General features: G+C 46.4%; 1 protein-coding gene across 1 annotated transcript in view; it reads left to right on the top strand.

Moving 5' to 3' along the window:
• Positions 1 to 1,478: 1,478 nt before the first annotated feature.
• Positions 1,479 to 19,319, top strand: part of SCML4 (Scm polycomb group protein like 4) — a 64,880-nt gene continuing 47,039 nt past the window's right edge. Inside the window, exon 1 of the mRNA XM_064412849.1 lies at positions 1,479 to 1,903. The gene's annotated coding sequence lies outside the window, so the exon portion shown is untranslated. The remainder of the gene's footprint in view (positions 1,904 to 19,319) is intronic.

Here is a 19,319-nt window from a genome sequence, read left to right as displayed (position 1 = left end):
GAGAAAATGAGGGATTATAGGTCTTTGCCAAGATGAAGGCTGGGATGAAGAGCATTTGTGTGCTTTGTTATTAGCGTGTTTGTGAGCACTGTGGGTTTCATACACCACTTACAGAAGACAGAAAACAGTTGTTCCAGTTCTGTGCTGATAAAATGTTTTTCACACCTACAGTATCTGTCAAGCTTGTAGCAATGCAAGCAAAAAAAAAAACTCAAAAAAAGCAACTTAATGCCACCTTGTTTCTCCTGGATCTACCAAAATTCATTTTTTTTTTCTTTAAATGCAGAGAGTTTTTATCCAACCATGACTCTAAGAAACAAATGATACCATGGCCATCCTCCTGACCTTTTGCTTGCAAGGGACAGTTGGAATGAGCTTGAGCATCTCACCTTGCTCACAGTCACTGTGGGCAGGTGCTGGCCCTTCTCCCCGCTGGCAGGGAAGGGGGCCAGCAAAGCCCTGGCTCTTATTGGTACAAACATCCCAGGATCTCTGCTTTCCCCCTTCTTCCTTGGTAAATAAAACAGGCTGAATGTTTATCTCCTCTCTTGTGGTGGCAAGTCACTAGAAGTAACTCCCCTAAATGCCCAGCTATCACAAAACCATGTGCAGGGACCACAAAACAATGGCCACAACTGCAAGCCTGTCTGGTGAGGCATTCATGGGACTGGAAAATAGAGGTAAGAAGCACGTTTGGCTTGCCATGAATACTAAATAACAATATATGTAAGTCTGTGAAGTGGGCAGTGGGGAGCTGTGCAACACTCACAAGCAACTGTGACAAACCCCTTTGCTGGGATAATTTGATCTGGCACAGTCAATGGAGCGTGGCAGGATTATTACAACCATTATTTTTCATGAGTACTACAGAACTTTGTTGTTGCATGGCAATTTTCCCCCCCCTTTTTTAGGTGGCAAGAGCTGCTAGTGCTATGCTAAACAAGGGAAGAAGTGGCACTTCCTGTGATGAGTGACTGGAAATTCAATGAAAAGCCAGTCCTGCATTCTGCCCAAGCAGCACGGCGTGGCAGCCATAAGTAGTTAATCAATTTCTGTGTATGATGGATATCTTTGCCTGGCCATACCTGTAAGATTCTCCACAGAGCCCACTTTGTGACTTTGTGTACAGGTGTGAGCAGGGGTGTGTGTGTGTGAGCAGCACTGTACACACACCCTCAACGATGCTGGCAGAAAGATGCCAGGCACTGTTCCCCCAATTTCCCTGTAAATTATCAAACCCGAAGTGGCTGGTCCTTCCCATCCATGGCACATCACGTAAGCTCAGCATCGGGCCAGGCTGCTGCAGGAGTGGGACAAAGGGCTGATGCTACAGTCCGGTTTCCATGGCAACAGAGGAGGGGTAGTGAGACCAGAAATGTTGCAAACACCCCTTCTTCTCACTGCAGCCCGACACACCGGATTGCAAAAGACAGTGCTGCTTTGAGGGGGGGCAGAGGGGGCAGGAAGAGTCCAAATGTCTCTACCTGTAGGTTGCAGGGTTTCCGAAATAAAAAGAAATGACAATTTTCCTTCTCAGTCTGGTGGCAAAGGGAAAGGAAAGCCGCCACGCAGGCCTCGTTTGCTGCGTGTGAAATGCGTGTGTTCTTTAAAAGGCAGTGGTTGGCTGCTTATCCGGACATGATGTGGTTGAAGCTGTCATCGTAATGGAAATTCATTGCTGTAGCTATGGTAAATTGAGTTTTCTGCCTGTGCTGAATGCATTAGTCTAATGAGATGTTTGCAGCTGGAGAGCTGAGCTGCTGGAGACTTACACTGTGCTAAAAGACAGGGAGAAGATGGCTTTTGCTGGGTCCTTGTGACTGTGCTGAAAGTCCTCTGTCCTTTGGGTCCCAATGCCCAGGCTCTCTAAAGACTCTGCTCAGTGTCTTAGCCTAAGCAATAGGTAAGGGGAAAGCATGCTTCTTCTTCTTCTTCCTCCTCTTCTTCTTCTTGTTTGCCTGGTGTTTGTCACTGAGCCTTGTCAGAGCAGTTCTTGTTCTGTTTGTGTGTATGTGTTAACTTTGCAGCTCCTCAGCTGCAGACTCTCTTCCCCAAAGCACATCCTTCCAGAGCCCTGGGAGCAGCTCCTGTGGGGAGAGAGGCAGAGATCAGCCCGTGCTGCCGGCGTGTGCTGTGTCTGTGTGGGGGTGTGTGCGAGTTAGTGAAGACTTCTGACTACAGGGCACTCTGTGCCTTTGGGCTTTGCCAAACCTGAATATAAGTGGTCTTTTTTTTTTTTTCTGCCAAGGTAAATGTCTCTTCCATTTTAAAATCAACTTATATTGCAATATATGTAGCAGACCGTAAATATGTCGCGTGTTCTGGGGTTTTGGTGTAGTTCATGGAGCAATGAGTTTAATTATAATCTCCTCATATCTTCAAACCAGCTGTTAAGTTGAATTTTTATGTCTAACTGGGACCTGGAGGGAGCAATACTGTTTGCAGGCTGGGTTTCTCCTTCGAGACCAACAGGCTTCTAGCTTCTGAGAGACACCGAGGAGCACACTTGAGCGGAGTTCCTCCTGCCTGCCTTCTCAGGTGCTTTTGAGCTAACTTTGCGGGAGGACGGAGCGCGGGGCTGCAATGCCTGCGGGATGCAATGCCTGCGGGATGCAATGCCTGCGGGATGCAATGCCTGCTGCTCCCTCGCTAGCCCTGCATCCCGCACCCAGCGCTTGCTGACCGAGGGGGAAGCCCGGCGTGGTTCAGTGAGTAATTCCACCTTTCCATGGCTGCCGATGGCTCTGGGGGCTGGCTGCTCTGCCTGGGGCTCGTCTGGCAGCAGGGTCTGGCAGGAAGAAGTTGCTTTTGGGTTTGGTGCATGCGGGGCTTGTGGCAGGAGCAAAGTTAACCCGGTGGGCTGCGGAGGGAAAGTTGCTTGAATGCTCAGCTTGGAGGGGGATTGCTGTTTAATCCTGCTTGTGTTTAAAGAGGCTTCTGAAGACGTTTTTTTCAAGGACAGACCAAGGGCTTTTCAAATGGAATAAAGGCACAATGGGAGAAGTAAAGCAAAGGAAGGGATGCTGTTTTTTGTGGGCTTGAATCTAAAGAGTGTCTTTGTGCTGCAGGAGCACTCACAGCACCCTCCGCCCCACCGCGCTGCCCCGGTGCAGCTCAGCACACCAGCTTCGGTCACCACTGCTGTAAATCTGCATAACTCTTCCCTGGCCCCAGCCTCATCTGACACCAGCTGGGGACATGGCTCAGAGATATGCGAGTTCAGGTTTTGTGATTTTATTTAGATGAGGTGCCTCCCAGTTCTCTCTGGCTGCAGGTGATTTTGTATTTTAGTTCCGATGTCGCACTGATTTTCCCGGTCAGGCAGAGCCCCTCTGCCCCATCATAAAAGTTACTTAGCTGATGCACCTGCTCTTTAGATTAGAAAGACTGCTGAAGGCACCAGTTTTTTAGCGACTGAGTGTGAAAGAGGGACTGGGAAAAAAATCTACCAACAGGAAAAGCACATGTGCTGAATTAAATCAGAGCACTGCAGAGGGTATACCTTGAAAAACGCTTTGTTGGTGAGTGCAGTAACTCTGATGTTTCTGTTATTGTCTCTGGAGATGTTTAAGTCAAATACTATCTTATGTTTTTGTGGAAAGGGTGGGTAGAAAGTGACAATTTTCTTTCTTGGGCATTCAGAGACTTGGAACGAGGTTTCTCACCTGCAGGGTTAAGACATGACTGCACAGGTGCTTGACAGTGGCTATGGGACCTAGAAAGAAGAAACTGCAATAGGTTGCTTTCCCTCAGCCATTCCCTTAGTTCCAGGCATGACACAAAGATTTGGGGTTTTGTTAAACATACTTTTTTTTTTTTTAAGAGAAACACGATATAACACCTGATTGTGGTACCAGAGTTTCAGTAGCCTGAGATGAGACCTTACACAGATTTCTCCCCAACATCTTTCCCTCCCTCAAATTTAGGTAATATCAAAGAAAAGGGAAAAAAGTAAGAGAGGTCAGGTTGTGGGGTGAATGAGGAGGTGGGGTGTGGGACAGTAGTCCATTCACATCCTGGTGGCAGGATGTGGCAAGCCCTGCCAGCTGGGCTCCTGCCTGCTCCCCAGCCAGCCCTGCTGCGGGGAGGCACTTGGGCAAGGGCCTCTGCTGGGACACGGGCTGGCCTCAGGGGGATGCATCCATCTCCTCATCCCTGCCCATGCTGGTGCCTGTCAGCATCCTTGGATTCCAGCACCCAGCTCTGGTGGGAGCCAGCTCAAACCCAATAGTAAAATACGGGATAATTCAGCTCATTTAAGCTGAATCATAGAAGCTGGGCTTCAGTGATCCTGTGGGTCCCTTCCAACTCAGGATATTCCATGAGTCTGGGATTCAAATTCCCCAGCATCACCACTTCTCAGTGGGCTCCTTCCCTGCAGTGCACTGAACTCGCATCACTAGCCCATACTCCTAGTGCTATTTTGGGAACACCCAGGGTACTTCCAGCTGGAGGCAGAGGCATGCTCTCCTGCTGCAAATGGCTGGGAACCCACACACACCTGGCAAGTAAATAAAAGGGATAAAACCACATTTTGGGGTAAGGAAGACCTTCAGAGCAAGACAGCAACAATTTCTGCTGAAAATTGAAAGAAATGAAATGTTTTTATTTGGTAACACTGAAGTCAGCAAAGCCCTGTTTTCTTCAGGGGTTTCAATTCATGTTCATAAACTATACTTAGTGGCCACATGGTGTCTTTTAAAAAAAAGTAACAATGAGAAAATATATCCAAACACCCTAAAATCCTACCCCACTTCTTTCTCCACAGCTTTAAAATGGTGCAAAGGAGGAGTCAGCTTTATTTATATGAAACATTCCCAGCTGAGTTCTCCAGCTGACCATTAAGAGCAGCTACAGTGTTTAACAGGTGATGGCTCTCCACAGTGAGAGTGAACAATAATTGCTTTACTTATGCAAAGAAAAATATTCCAGGCTCACCTTGGAGGGAAGAATTAATTACATGTATTAATTCTGTCATAACAAGTTGCCTCATGAGGAATTGGTTTCCTGTACAAAGGAAGCAAAATTTTCTCTTTATTTTGCTGTATATTAGAAAAGAAACTGGATTCAAAGTTGTGTGTCAGGAGATTACACACTGCTCTGCTGAGCACAACCATGCTATATTGGTCCACTAAAGGTACTGGCTAATTTGATATTGACGAATAAAATTGAAAAGAATTTATAATCTAAGTTAGCATCTTTGCACCAAGTTCTTCTGTTGATGAGAATGAAGAAATTAACAAAAGAAAAGGTGATGTGCAATGAAGGTGGAGTCAAAATTTATTAAACTTCTAAACTTCTGATAGTTTTTTTTTTAATAAAGCCTTATTAAAGATTATGAACCTGTAAGTCATTCATTAAGATTGACTGTTCCCTTTAGGAAACAGTGTAAATTTGGTTTGAATAAAGGATTGCCCAGAGAGAGTCTGGATGTGTAATTATATTCCACTGAAGGATGAATAATTCCTCTTGAACTGAACAGTTTGCTCTAGCCCTGCAATTTATACTGCCCTCATCTTTGGGGATGATTCTCATCACACAGAAGAAACAGTGCTATAAATGCTAGCCTTCCCCTTTCCCCCTGTAAGAGTTTGTTACTCTGCTCACTTTGGGTGCGAGACACAAAGGATGGGGGTTCCTTTCCAGTATCAGCTGGCAGGGCAGCCAGGAATATGCATTTGGTTTCCTGCTCCTCTTCCCTGGCATGTGCACTGCTGCCGGTGTGCTCGGCATTCCAAATGTCAGCCTGACAAAAGCTTTTGCAGACCCAGCTGTTACTCTCGTTGCTTCAAGTATTTTTATAGATGGGGCTCCCAGCAGTATTGGCTGGCATTTCTGTGTTTATGACAGGTGTGGCTGAACGGGAGCACTCAGGGCTGTGCCCCGAATTGCTCGGGGTGCTGTGGTTACCCTGCTCCTCACTTGGGGTCTGCTCCCCACCTGCCCCTCATACGGATGCTGGGTGCCCTCACAGCTCTGCTGCAGCTGGAGCAGCAGGGAAAGGGCTGCACTTGGCACTGGAAGGTGGAGATCCAAAGTCTCACCCCTGTGTTAACCCTGCCCTGGCGTGCAGGCACTGCCCGCCTTCCTGCCACCAGCTCCCAGGTCATGCTCAGGAGATGTGCAGCTGGCTAAGGCCACCTGCAGCTCCACCCCACATACATGCTGGTAGAGATACTTTCCTTGGTGGCTGAACTATCAGGTTCACTGCCCCTGAAGCAGTGTTTGGCTCTGTGCACTGCTCCCACCTCAGCACAGAGTGCCAAGGATGAGCAGCTGCTCAGTTGCTGGACTTCTGCTGGCACCAGTGCAAGCCTTGCTTTCTCAGGGACAACTACAGGAAGTTAATGCCACAGCATGTGCAGGGATAGGTGATTCCTTGTGGCATCCCCTGTGATCTCCAGTAGTTTGAAAAACCTCGGACACGAGCAGCACGTGAGCCCATGCTGCCTTTTGCTGAGGGATGAGGCTCCGAGAGCTGCCCTGCCTCTCTGTTGTGAAAATACCTTCTCATGAGGCTTGCCTCCATCTCTCCAGGCTTCCACTTGTGTGCCAATGGTGTGAGGGAGGTGCCACAAGATGTATTGTGTTTTACTTGGCAGGAGGTGCAGGGAAGGTATGAGATGCTTTCTTGTTTCAGCCCATCTTCCTGCAGGTGTCACACACCTGAGCTTTCAATGAAAGAACTACCTGTGAGTCACATGGAAACCACCATGTCCCCAAAATGCAGGATAAGTCCTTACTGGCCTGAAAGCAGCATTGGCCCCCAATGATTTCTTCCTGCCTGCCTGCCAGGAAAGACACCAGAGACAGGCAGGTTTTTAATCCAAGACCTGCTCGTGCACCACAGGGAGATTTATTGAGAATTATGGTAGTTGCCATGCAGAGAAGTTCCAGTGAGTGTTTAGGCACTCTATAAACTCACAGTCAGAGGGAATGTGTCACTCAAACAGTCTATCAAGGCAAGAGAAAGAAAAGGTAGAAATGTGTGATCACCACTGGTCTTGTTTGCTGGGTGTCCCATTGCCACTTTGGGTTCCCTTGCCACAGTCAACTCTTGGGTACCTGCTGCTCCCCAGCCCCACAGAGCAGCCTGAATTTGGGGTAGAATGTACAGACCTGAGCCATGAGATCTGCACCTTGCAAGCAGCTGTGGAGGCTCTCCTGGGGAGGTAGAGGCAGCAAGCTCCTTTCTGGTGGAACCACTGTTTTGCAGGATCAGTATAAAATGATGTGATTTCCAAAATACACATTGGTGGTTTGCAGCCATTGAGACCTGTGGACACTCTGGGGAGAGAAACATGACTGGAGGCAGGAGTAAAGGTTTGGGAGAGGTTTTCAAACCTGGCCAGAGATGCTACTCAGATGAGATCTTGAAAGGAGACACAGCCACTGAACAGGGCAAAGACAGCTCTGGTATTTTAGCTAAGGACAAATTCAAAGGATGACATTACAAATAGGGGTTCCATATTAAAGAACCTGAGAGATTGTGAGGTTTTCTTATGTCTGTGCTATATTTTTTGGTTTTGAGCGGGGCTGCCACTGTGCCTGGCTCTGGCTTTGCAGGGAAATGCCTGCACACACTGTGCTCTAAAGCTTGGGCAGATACACCAGCCCAGAGCCAACAAAGGATTCCAAGATCACTTCAGGGGTTTGTTGGTGACTCCTATGAAAAACCCCACAGCATCAATAGGATTGCAGCCCAGCAGATGCTGTGGAGTCTAATGGTAGATAAAGCCTTTTAATATATGTATCTGCATATTTCAATAAGCTTGCATGTGCATGGGAACTTTCCTATTGAACCGGGCAATAGAGATAGAGAATTTTCCCTTGTTCTCCATCAGAAAGAATGAACGGAATCAGTGTTTTTTTCATTCATTACCCCTAGGAAGAAATGTCTGGTGGAGGACATTCATTTGACATGGCATCTTCAAAATCATGCAGAGGGAACTGAAGGAGGACTTCAGTAATGACTTCTGATGCATTTTTAAGATCTGTTTCCCACAGAAGTGGTCTGTTTTCTGCCTCAGAAAAGTACAGGTCTGGTGAGGGCTCTCGTTTTGCAAATGCCCAGTGCAGATTCTCAAGAGAACCTCTGTGAGAAGAAATGGCACAAAAAGTCTCACCTCTCTTTCCTGCACCAGGTGCCAGTAAAGGAAGGGTGCTGGGAAAAACGGAGTTGTAGTGGGTGGCCCATTTTTTCAAGGTGAGAATGTTCCCTTCCTGCAGCTAGTGCAGCTGCCAAGGAGCTGCTGAGTGAGCAGGGATGGTGCATGGCCCTCCTCTGTCCCTGAGGGACAGAAGGGACTCCTGTGCCAGTCAGGCAACAACAATGCAACAAACAGATAAACAGTGCTTCAGTGCAGATGTGCAGTAAAGACACTCACTGAGTAAAAACAAATAGAAGAGGGGATGTATTCAAGAAACTGTTTATGATCATTATTTATGTATATGTGGAGACTCAGTACCCTGTTGCCTTAAAAAAAAAAGTTTGTAGCATTTATCTCCTGATTTAATCTGGCAACCTCCATCTACTTCCCTGTAAACGATGAATGAGATGTGCCTAGTAACTATCTCTTATGGCTCAGTAAATACTTGAATTTATTTGCATATTAAGTTGGCCACGTGCTCGTTAAATGCAGCAACACGAGCTACTACACAGAGGAGGCTCATGGGCCATTAAAGTGCCCAGGATTTATGTGAATGACTCCCTTTAACATTAATGGGAGTTATCTGCACAAATCGCCTTCCACTGGGGGAATAGACCATAATGTATGTAAATACATATTACTCACTGCTGCTTAGTTATTCAAGAGGATGCTTAGCAATCTAAACCACCGCTCTGGTGCTGATATATGAGCAGTTTTCCTTAAAATGTGGGAAGAGGAGATGCTGCTTGTTGTGTTGGTTGTTGTGTCACCTCGGAGCTGGCACACATTCCGAGGTGGTTGCAGTCCCTCAGGCTTCAATGGGACACAGAGGAGGAAAGTTTTTCAGGGTTAAGTCCTGGCTGAACTGGTATTTTGCATGGGAGTGAGGGCAATTTTGCTCAATGGAAGGCAAGAGCTAGGAGAAGATGGGTTCCTCTGTGTCTGTTGAGCTCCCAGTGTGGCTGGGAGAGCTCCCCTTCTCCCCACCAAAGGCTCTGCTGTGTGCCCCAATGCTGCTACCCTTCAGGAGGGGCTGCAGTGACCCCTCTGGTTTGGTCAAACTTGTCTCTCCTGCCTTCACTCACTCACCTGGGAAGTCCCATTCATGCAGGTCAGTGAGCAGCATGGCTGGGCTCTACCCACATGTGTGGTGTAGTTTGTCTCCCTTCCCACAAAAATGGATGTCCCCCTGCACACTGGGAGCTTTGCAGCTGGAGCCCCCAGGGCTGCTGGACTGGTCCTGCCTCACTGGGGAGGCTGCAGGCACAGGTAGGATGTGCTCTGGGGGAAAAGCCTGTTGTTGTTCCTCCTCTGCGTGGCTTTTTCCCACCTTTTCCATATGTGTGAAAGTCAGCAGTGTGCCTGGGGGGTGCAAGTCCTGTTGTGCCTTCAGCTTGGCTCAGAAACCTTTGGACACATGTTAACATGTTGTGTTCCTCTTGGGATTGCTGTAGTGGCATCAGGTCACTGAAGTTAAGCCTGTGCAAATATCTTTGCCTCCCAGAACATGTGTTTCTTGGGTGATGCTACAAAACCAAAAAATGTAGCTCTTTTATTCACAGCTGACTAGATGATAGTAAATTTGGAATGAAAAAGAATCAAGTGATTAGGCTGATGGGACTGACCAGAGTGTCACTGTTTCAGCCTGCTCCTGACCCTGCATGACCACAGGTTTGTGTTTCTTCTACACCTGCACTTGTGAGCTTGGGTGTGTCAGGGTACAAAAATGTGCTGGTGGCCAGTGCCAGTCCTCTGGGATGGTTAGTTTGGGATGGAGCTGAATGGTATGGAGAGAGACAACTGTGAGAAACCTGCAATTTCAGGGACATTCTTCTTAATAAAATTATTAGAGATAGTGAAATTCCTTCAGTCTTCAATTTATTAAAGTTACCTGCCATGGTTGTTACCTCTGATTTCTAATTAAATGAGATTATTAAACTGGGAGACAATATTGCACAAATCATGATTTGTTTATTTTCTTTACACATTATTTTTGCATCCTTAGAGGTGGCAGCCTCTGCTGACAGCAGGGACCGATGCTGAGATGGCAAAGAAACTCAGGGATGTGTCTTTGCCACAAAGAAAGATCTGCTCAGGCGACTACCAGTAACCTTGTGCCAGGGTTTTTGTCTCTCCCTGAGCTTAGAACACGAGGAGCAAGAGGGTCCAGGGAAGGGCTGATGTTTAGTGGTGGACTTGGCTTGGTTAGCAGCTGGACTCGATGACCTCTGAGGTCTTTTCCAACCTGAATGTTTCTGTGATTCAATGCTGTAGTATTTATTTACCTGGGTAGGCAGTAAGCTGCTGTATGATGAGGAGAAAATGAAGGGAGGTTGGGATATGTGATGTGGAGGTAGGCAGGCAGGAACAGCCTCCTCTCTGAAATGGGGAGAGCAGGACTGATTGAGACTTCTGGTGGGTGATTTATTCTAATTAATTTGGAAGCTGGTGCGTTCTCTCAAACTCATTAATATCTAGCTCTGCAGATACAGAGGTCTCATGCAGAGGGACATACAGAAGGGGATGATGAGCACACAGAAGCCCATCCTCCTGTCTGGGTGAAAGCTTCAGAGCAGGCAGGGAGCTGGGAGAAGGAATAAGTGAGGCTCCAGCCCTGCTCAGGTATGCTCGGGGGCAACTCAGAGCACGACTCAAAGAGTGCAGCTGACAGCAAACCCTTGGGAGGCTGTGCCTAGGGAAATGGTCCCTGAGGCCAGAGAGGAAAAGGGCTTTCCAAAGCAGGCAAAAATTGCTATGCATGCCCATCTGTGTGCTTTAAGACCTCACACGAGCTGGTTTTCCCCGAAATAATGTGAGGTTATAGAAACATGTGATGTACAGGTCCAATGGCAAACAGGGCCCTGTGTGTCACTCAGTTATTTCTCCCATCAGGGCCAGCATGCAGGAACATGTACAACCACAGGGCACTCGTGTCTGGCCCTTTAGCAGCTAAATGAAAGTGCAGAGGAACTGGAAATGCTAACGATGGTCTTGCTGTGTACTCAGCCCGTGTCCCAGGCTGTGACTGCAATCTTAATTACTGTTCGATGGAGAAGTGTTGCTAGTAAGAGGTATTGTAATTATTTCTTGTTAGTAGGTCCAGGAGACAGTACACTACATCCCTGACTTTTCTGTTTGTTTGTTTGATTTTAACACAGAAAGAAATGGCAGCAGAATAAATAAATAAAGTCAGCCTCTGAAAAGGTCGCATTTGCCTAAAGTCACAGTCCATATGCCAGTTTCTTATGCTAATTTTGGGACAGTGAAAAGCCTGACACTCTGGTCATGCTGCCTGTGGTTGCTAGAGGGGGCTGCTCAGGTTGGTTAATGCAGGTGTCTTTAAGCATCAGAAGAGAAAAGGTGGGCTGGGAAGGCCGGGAGACTGTGCTCTGTAAGAGAACGTAAAATTAGAGGAAAGTGGGAGGAAAATTAAACAAATAAAGTCTAAAATTCTTCCAGGTACTCAGGAGGCTTTAGTCATCACGTGCTATGGATGGCACCATGCCACAGCCTCCTGATAAGGGAAACTTGTAAGGAAAATGGGATAAACTGTAAATAGAGAAAATGGCTTCTGACAAAGAATTTGGGGGATGGTGGCGTTGATTGTATTGGATCATGTGTGAATTGCATCACAAGAGAGTAAATGTGATTTTGGACTTTAAGGTGCAGAGGGAGGAGTTTGCTTTGGGCCATTTTGCCTGTTCCGCTTTGGGCATCTGAAACACACACAATCCACATTCAGAGACTGGTTTGGATTTTCAGGAGAGACATAAAAAGCTTTCAATCTGCCTTTTCATTTCCTTTGCAATAGCACAGAGATTCCATGAAGAGATACATACTAGTCTCAAACACTGCCACAAAGAGCTTATAATCTGTTCATAAGTGATGTGGTCACACACACAAACAATAAAAAAGGATGACTTACCTCCATCCAGTGTGACCATCCCCTACAGAGGGCAGGCAGAATGAACTATGACCTGTAGATATTTTATTTGTCTCATAATAATTTGTGCTTTCTCACTGGCAGAAGAAAGAGGTTAAAAGCTGAAATGTTTTATAGAACAAATTTAAAATTACTTTGCAGTGAAGCAGTGTGCCTGGGGCATGGATGGTCTTTATGAAGCCTTTTGATTAAGGGGATTCAGGTGGTGGGGGAGCAGGACAGTCCATTCTTCTGGCCAGGGCTTGTGCAGGCACCCTGAGCCCTTCTCACCAAGTGCCTACCGTGCTTGGCAGGTGATGGAAGGAGGTCTCCCTGAGGGAAGGTGTCACCAATCATTCTGTGTGTTGCTGCTCCGGTGATCCACATAGTGGGACAGCCCTCAGACACTGAGCAGCTCCAGAGCCCCTGCTGCCACTGAGCACAGAAACCTCGTGGTCCATCAGAATATGCTGCCTGGGGGGCTGCTGCCAGCCTCAGCCTCCTGTGTGCCTCTGCCTGTGCATGAAGGCATTTCTTCCTTGGCAGCCCCTGGCATATCCAGGAGTTGTCTTTGCTACCTGAGTTGTTGTCCCAGTTAGTAAGAAGAAATGTAACCAGGAATGGAAGACACTGCCATTCTAGAAATCTCTTGCCAATTCTGTGATGCAGACATAGAAAATATGAAAACAGTGACACCTTGAGCACCACTAAACAATTCAATGCGTGGTGGGGAAAAAATCCTTGTGTGCAGGGACTGAGAATGCAATGCAAGTTCTTCTCTGGTCCCACTGAGCTCTGGTGCAGAGGTTTAAGCTGTACTGCAAGAGCACATATGCCTTCTGCTAGTGCTCTGTGTTTGCTCTCACCAGCCCGTGTCAGAATACAGAGGGGCCAAACTCTGGTTCCATGAAAAGTCTGAAAGCTTTCTGTAAGCTGCCCTCAGATCAGGTTTGGAATTCTGCCTTCTACTGACAGGCCCTTGCAAGCACAGACCAACTGAAAATTCATTCAGAGGGACCTTTCATCTGGGGTGTGTTTTTTTAAATAGCAGAGAAAGCAGACATTTAATCAGTACAATTTTGCAGATTCTATTGCTGAAGGTATGCAGACTCTGGCACACGAGCCAGCTGGAGAGGTTTTGCTCTGAATATTGAGTTTCTAGGTGATGAAAACAGGGTTGTTGCCAAACACAATGTAAAAATCATTGAGAAAATAGAAAACGGTGGTTAGTTGAAGAAAGAAATGGATCAAAACAGTTCTGAAAGGTCTAGGTTATACATTTATTTAGAAAATGAATTACAGATATAGTCAAAGAGGGGCAAACTTTAGACTACTTGTCCTTTAACAATCAGCCCCAGTTAGCAAAGCTTTGCTCCTCAGTCACAGTGAGCCACTCCTTGAGACTTGCTGCATGGTATTCCCATGGTTCAGTCTTAGGTCTGGAAGATTTTGCAGTTTCCCAGCACGCTTTTATTCCAGATGTATCTAGTCTGCACTTTGAGAGCCACCTGCAGCCTCCCCCAGTGACAGATCCAGTGTCGAGGCAGACAGCAAGCCTGTGAGTGGCCAGAAGTCACCTTCCCAAGAGGGGTGTGCCAGCAAAACAATCACAGCTGATGGGTTGAAACTTCCCCAGTACCTTCTGCCAGCCTGCCAAGCGATTGCTGGGGCACCAGAGTTTGTCTGCTGGAGTGGGAAGCAGTGGCACTGGGGTGACCATCCAGTTCTCAAACAGTCCAGGTTAATACAGCAGGCTCTAGTTAATAATGCACATGCTTTTCTCATTCCTGAACTTAATTATTAAATTAATATCCTTTTATTCATGCTGTCCAATTAAAATGTTAAAACGTGATTTGAATATAAATGTATCTCTCATGCGTGGAAGTGGAAGCTTTCCGCATCTTCAGAATCCGTGGTCCCTGAAATCTCTAAAGACAGAAACACAAGAGCTACTCCAGTTTATGCCAGAAAACGATGAATCTTTTATAAGTATTATTTCTCAAAATGTAATATAAAAGTGCACCAGATCCCTAAGGAATAAAGTTAACTTTATGAGAGAAATGTGTGAAATTTCTGCCCTCTGCCCAAAAAAAGATATTTCCCTACTGACTTTTGTAATATCAGCTCTTCAGATGTAGGGGTCTAATTTATTTCTTGGGACAGATATCTGTGGTAGGCACATTAGCTCTGGTTTCCCATTCTGATTCCAGAGTCGGGGGCTGTTTCTGGTGGCAGAATGGGCTGGTGCAGGAGCAGGGGGCTGGGCATGGCAGCCAAGCACCCCAGGACTCCCCAGCATGCTGCTGGGATATAATTTGTGGGCAACTGGAGAAGCAGTGGGCTGCATATTTCAGTGGGAAAGAGGGGAGAGTTCCACATCTTTTCCCAAAATAGGCACATTAGCCCTGGCGATTTCATGTAGTAGATATAACCTGGCAAGGAAGGAAAAATGGAAATTTTATCCCATATTACGAGCTCAAGAAAGGAGCTCGCAGTGGGAAATTATGGCAACTGTACTCAGGACAGGGGCTGTCTCTGTATTAGAAATGTACTTGGCAATGTAACTCAGGATGGCAGTGTGTAAGCCATAATGAAACACTGAGAGCAGCACAGGAGGCAATAAATACCAACACAAAACATCCTGACCACCTCAAGCTGTTCATCATGCCAATCTTCTCTTTTACCATAAAAAGTTTTCTTATATTTCTTATCAACCTGAATCTGGGGAAGACAGGAAGCTTTTCAACTTGACTCCAGCTTGTGTTCTAGGGATTCTTTCTGTTTATTACAGATGATTTCAGGGATCAGACCAGTTGAAATTAAATTTCTGGCTCAGAATCACAGCCTCAGTGTAATATAATTAATTAATGAATTAATTAATGTCAGACTGTCAAACATATTGGGCATCTTTGCATCTCCAGCAAACTTGGGTTTTGAGCAGGGGAAACTTAAACTTGAGGATCTCGGTGTTGGAAATGACACTGGTAGGTCAGGGAGAGAGGAATGATGTGCTCTGTGTTACAGTCCTCCCAGTCACTGGAAAATTCACTCAGTCCCAGACTGCAGATGGTCAAAGGCAGGGTGGCAGAGAAGCAGGTGGAAGCTGATTGCAACCTGGAAAGGGAGCAACCCTCCATTACACATCCCTACATCCAGAGGGATGCTGGGGGAGGATTCAGGGTCTCATGAGCCACTTAGCAGGAGTATAATGGCTGTGGAGGCAGTGGGGGAGAGGACCTATCTCCTTTGGAGACTTTGCAGCCTGTCAGCACCAAGGGGAGGATGCTCAGATCAGGCAGGGGAGGTGAGGAAATGGAGGAAGCCTGATAGGAAGGCCTGGCAAGCAGAGCTTGGAAGCCTGCAGGAGCACCTGCTTGTATAATAAATACCAAACTTATAATACTCAGTCCTTGGCCATAGCTCTCCATCCTGCCTCTCCAAGATCCCAGAGGGAGTTTTGCACAGCTCCTGGACAGATCCCCCAGCAGCCCATTTTACCACCTCCAGGATTTCAGGACAGGGGATTTTAAGAGGGTCTTTTTAGCAAAACAAAAATGGCACCTGGGCATACACAGAAGCTGAGGCAGGAGGTCTCAGGACAGTGAGGGAAGGGATCCAAGTTGTTCTTCTGGGACCTTGTCTTGCAAATGGTAAACAACAGTCTGAGGCAAAGATCTGCAAGTGGAAACCCACCCACGTCTGCAGCTCACCAAGGCTGGACACCAAGTCTGCTGTATTTCTTCTTGCTTCTCTGCAATGTCAGAAGTGGGGCCACTAGCCCCACATAAGATAGAGAGGGAAGGAGGGAATTGCCTTTGCTGTGTCCCTTCTTTGTGCACGTTTGCCTTCAGCACCTCTGCAGAGTGACCCTTGCCGCTCACATGGCCTCGCTCATCCAGTTTTCACATCTTTCCTTTGGTGCTCTGCTGTGCTCACTCACTCTCCATAAAGTTTCATTCCCCCAAGTCCTTGCTCCAGGCTGCACATCTGCAACAAAAACGTCAGGCCAAATGAAGAAAGGTAAGATGAGGAGGGGAGGCTGACCTCGGCTGCTCCTGGGGGTCCCATTCTCGCCAGGGCTTTCAGGTTCTTCTGGCTCATTAAGCAAACCTGAGTGAGAAGGGGCATGCAGCTACTGCTCTACCTGCTGCCACCAGGGTGCTATCCTTCAAAAGAACACCTCCTCAAGGACAGCACTGTCACTGCTGAATTGAATTTAACTTAAAAAAAATAATCAGGCTCTAAGAAGACTCTGGGAACCATTTTCCCTTTCTTTTGCTCTTAGTAAACACAAAAGGTGCAGACACCATCAACAATTTTTGTCTGGATTTTGAAGAATCCTGTGGTTTTTTCTACCAGCTCCCTGTCTCTTCATTAAGGAACCCCGATGGTGAGAGGGAGAAGAGGGCAGAATACAGCACAGACACTGCTTGCATGCTGTCCCCCCTTTTCACCCCAATGCAGCAATGGAAAATACCAGGACCTGCTCTCAGCACCTGAAGAGCAAGCCTGCTGCAGGACCCCTTCTGCCACTCCTGAGGCTGGGGCAGCCAGCAAAGCACCTGCGGCAGACTCATTGGTGAGTTTCTGCTGTGCTGAGACACGTTTGCAAGTGTAAAAGGGTGTTTCCTTGCTTTGACTCTGATTTGGATCCTCTGGCAAATTATTTAATGAAGTGCTATGCAGTTGCTATTGCAGGGTAAGCTTCAGCACAGGCTGGAGACATGCAGGTGGGAAGGCCTGAAACCACCTGCAAAGATGTTCCATTTTCCAAGATGTGAAAGCCAGCCAGCAGAGTGCCACCCATGCCCAGAGTGGCTGCTGCACCTCCTTCAGCTCCCATGGGGCAGCACAAAGTCAATCACAGCATTTATAGGAACAGCCTCAGGTAGTTTCCTGAGCAGGGAGACAAGGATGCTTGGTTTTGTATATGCTGGTGACATTGGTGACATGTCACCTGATTCTGAGAGGGTGTCGGGTCTCACCAGATTTTTTTCCCAGCATCAAACTTTACATTGTGTATTCTGCTCTCATTGTCTCATAAGAGCACAACTGGGGTCTCACATCTCTGTCTTTTACACATTTTCACCACACCTGCAAGCCTTTGCACCCCTTGCTCTTGTGCTCCATCAGCTCTGTTTGAAACAAAGCAACAAAAGTCAAATGAGGAGTGAAGGAGAGCACGAGTCTGTGAATGCATGAAGTCTTACTCTGCAGGAAAGTAGACTAAATAAATTTACTCCCTTTTTGCCATGCGTATCTCAGGTACAAAGTGATGTCACTGAAGGAAAATTGTCATCTCCCACAGTGTCCCTGGCTGACACGGTGGCTCCAGGGCAAGGTACACAAAGTCTATGCAGTGACACATGCCACTGAATGTTGTTTTGGATGCTGCAACTACCTTCAGTTCTATCAAGGAGAGTTAAATTTCTTCTGTGCTGCAAGGAGATGATGATACAGGGCTACCACTTCCAACAAGAGACTACAGCTCATTGGAAATCCATGTTTTTACAGTCCTGAACATAAACACATTCACCCCTCTTATGTCTGTGCACACTCTTCACTGTAGCACTGCTCCACATAGGGAAAACTCACAAATATCTCTTTGAATACCTCAGGATCAATCTTCTTGGGAGTGCCTTCAAGAAGAAAATGTGCTTGCATTTTATTCAGCTTTTCTAAACTGCTTCTGAAAATGTCTAAACCATAAAATAGCTGGCAAAAACAAACCACTCAAGGAACTATGGAGGGAAACATATTAATTTGTTCAAATGAGAAGTACTGAAATATATTGTTCACTTTTCCTTGAGAAAGAACATGTGGCAGTGGTTGGATATGGGTGATGGGAGTGTGAAGAGCCTGGATCCTGCAATCAACTGGCCTTGTCCCAGAAAAGTTGCTTTCCATGTCTTTTTGTCTTCTGGTCCTTGGAGGGGCTTCTGTGGGATGTGTGGAAGAACTGAGACATTGAAAAGATAGTAAGTTCCTAACTTGGAACCTGACAATGAGGCTGAAACAAGCTCAGGAATCTCATCTTTCTTACCCAGGAAGCCTGAGTTTTCACTTTCAAAAAGGCAATTCTTTCCTCTGCAATGTAAGGTACTGTTAACCAGGAACACAGGACAACGCAGAACTGGCCATTGCACATAGTCATGGGCAACAAAGTGCGGGATTCACGAGGGCATTGTAGATAGCTAGACATGAGTTTGTTTTTCTGGACTAATTTTATAATCAGAAGAAGCAAGTACACATAGGACATGATAAACTTCACCCTACTGTTGGGTATAAAATAGACACGTCCAACCTAACTTTCAGAAATGAGAAAAATTTTGGTTTAAGATACCTAAATACAGATATCTACAAGGAAAGGACAAACTGGACCTGATCAATGGACCCTAGAGCCACTGAAGCCACCACAAACTATATTTATATCTGGACAACTTCAACCATTTATATCTGGACACATCCCCACACCTTTAACCATACTGGCCACATCTATCCTGACACCATGGGATGTCAGACATCCAGCACCCATGGAGACACCTGTGTCCAAGTGTTTGAATGCAGGCATTTAGGTGTCCTAGTCTGTTACTAAGTCTGGTTGTCTACAATAGTCATCTAGTGGCACCTTAGATGGAAATATCTCACCTTAGATGACCTGAAGTGTGTGAGATATTTTGGCAGATGTGACACAGGGTATCACATTAAAATGACCAGAGGCAACTATAATGAGGTGAAGATAAACTGGGGTTTGAAGTTAGGTGGGATGAATCCCATCTTTGGCTCCCACAGCTAGCACAGATATTAGTGTTTGGGTTTTTTCCTGAATGATCGATTTGGGAAAATAGGTCTGTCTACTTATATCTTGTTGGCCAGACAGTCTCAAGAGTTCTATATAGAAGTAGTCTTCCTGGGGTCAAAATGAGCAAAAGAGCCCCTCAGAGAAGTAGCTTCTCATTTCAATCCCCAAAGCAACAGGCAAGAAAAGAGAAGTGGTTCGCAAATCACTGTAAAAGAACTTTGTGCCACAGATAAAAATTATCCTGACCTTTCTTTGAGCAATGGTGAAATGGGTGTTCACCATGAGAGGTCATTAGGCAATCACATACAGACATGCAGAGAATATTGGCTCAATGCTTTTATTAGCAAAAATTCCTCCTGTCTGCTTCACTAAACTCTTGCCTTTCATGTACTCTGCGGTGCTGCTTTGGTATTCACGATGAAGAGATGTGTAATGTCTCATGTCC

This window comes from Passer domesticus, chromosome 3, assembly GCF_036417665.1.
Source record: "Passer domesticus isolate bPasDom1 chromosome 3, bPasDom1.hap1, whole genome shotgun sequence".
NCBI classification, from domain to species: Eukaryota; Metazoa; Chordata; class Aves; order Passeriformes; family Passeridae; genus Passer; species Passer domesticus.
Note: the sequence above shows the minus strand (reverse complement) of the source record. Positions and strands in the feature narration are given on the sequence as shown.